The following is a 1,969-nucleotide window of genomic DNA, read 5'->3' on the forward strand; positions in this document are numbered from 1 at the left end:
GTTCAATTTCATTGGTAGTTGAATTAAGATCTTAAAAAGGAACACAGCATGTCACAATCTATAGAAACAGCTATGAGACAAAGTCATTGACGTCTATGAGTCTGGAAAAGGTTACAAAGCAATTTCTAATTTCTTGGGACTCCAGCAAAATGCAGTGAGAGCCATTATCCACAAATCAGGAAAACTTAGAAAAGCAGGGAACTGTTCCAGGAGTGGCCGTCCCACCAAAATTACTCCAAGTACAGTGGTATGCACCTCAAGTTTGGGCACCCCTGAATTTTCATGTTTTTCCTTCATAAATCATTGGTTGTTTGGATCAGCAATTTAATTTAAGTATATCATATAGCAGACAAACACAATGATATTTGAGAAGTGAAATGAAGTTTATAGGATTTACAGAAAGTGTGCAATAGTGACTTAAACTAAATTAGGCACGTGCATAAATTTAGGCACCCCAACAGAAAAATTACATCAATATTTAGTAGATCCTCCTTTTGCAGAAATAACATCTCCAAACACTCCTTATAGCTACCAATGAGAGTCTGGATTCTGGTTGAAGGCATTTTGGACCTTTCGTCTTTACAAAACATCTCCAGTTCAGTCAGGTTTAATGGTTTCCCAGCATGGACAGCCCGCTTTAAGTCACACCATAGATTTTCAATAATATTCAGGTCTGGGGACTGAGATGGCCGTTCCAGAGCATCGTACTTGTTCCTCTGCATGAATGCCTTAGATTTTGAGCAGTGTTTTGGGTCATTGTCTTGTTGAAATATCCAGCCCTGGCGCAACTTCAACTTTGTCACCGATTCTTGAACATTGTTCTCAAGAATCTGCTGATATTGACTGGAATCCATGTGACCCTCAATATTAACAAGATTCCCAGTACGTCCACTGGCCACACAGCATGATGGAATCGCCACCACATTTTACTGTGGCTAGCAAGCGTTTCTCTTGGAATACTGTGTACTGTTTCCACCGTGCATACCTCCTCTTGTTATGCCCAAATAACTCAATTTTAGTTTCATCAGTCCACAGCACCTTATTCCAAAATGAAGCTGGCTTGTCCAAATATGCTTTAGAATACCTCAAGTGACTGTTTGTGGCATGTGCGCAGAAAAGGCTTCTTCTGCATTACTCTCCCATACAGCATCTCCTTGTGCAAAGTGCGCTGAATAGTTGAATGATGCACAGTGACACCATCTGCAGCAAGATGATGTTGCAGGTCTTTGGAGCTGGTGTGTGGGTTGACTATGACTGTTCTCACCATCATTTGCCTCTGCTTATCTAAGATTTTCCTTGACCTGTCACTTCCGGCCTAAATTAAAACTGTCCCTGTGGTCTTCCATTCTTTGGGATTTCTTTAAGTAAAATCAGTTTGGCTCCTTTTTAAAAGTTAATAACAGATGAAAAAAAAAAAAATCAGATTTGTGATTGTTTTGATCTTGCAAATTACTAAAAAACTGTTCCGAGTGATCACCTTGATCTGTGTCTTTTCAAGGATGACAACACCCCCATCCATATGAAACGGGGGTCACTGAATGGTTTGCTGAATCTCAAAATGTCAGTCAAATCATATGGGAGCTGGAGTCACCAGATTTTAACTCCTGTAATGCTTTCACCTTTTACTTTGGAGTCACACAGATGACCATTCCAGTGATTGTGGTCTGGATTATATTAGTGAAGATAACTCAATCAATGGTGGTTGTAAAGTTTTGATTTGAGATTTTTTTTTTTTTTACTGCACAAAGATGCTACACCACACTGAAACCTTTATTACCCATCAACAACATGTTACAGCCACACACGCTGATAATCCAGCCAACTGTGACCCCTGGTGGAGACCTTTACGTCATATGTATTTTTTCAAAAATAATTCTACAGATTTGTGACTGGATGTTAAAAAGATTGATTTTTGAAGGCGATATATCAACCTTATAACAGACCTTCATGGTAACAAAAACCACATCAG

This window comes from Simochromis diagramma, unplaced genomic scaffold (assembly GCF_900408965.1).
Source record: "Simochromis diagramma unplaced genomic scaffold, fSimDia1.1 OVJJ01000753.1, whole genome shotgun sequence".
Taxonomy (NCBI): Eukaryota; Metazoa; Chordata; class Actinopteri; order Cichliformes; family Cichlidae; genus Simochromis; species Simochromis diagramma.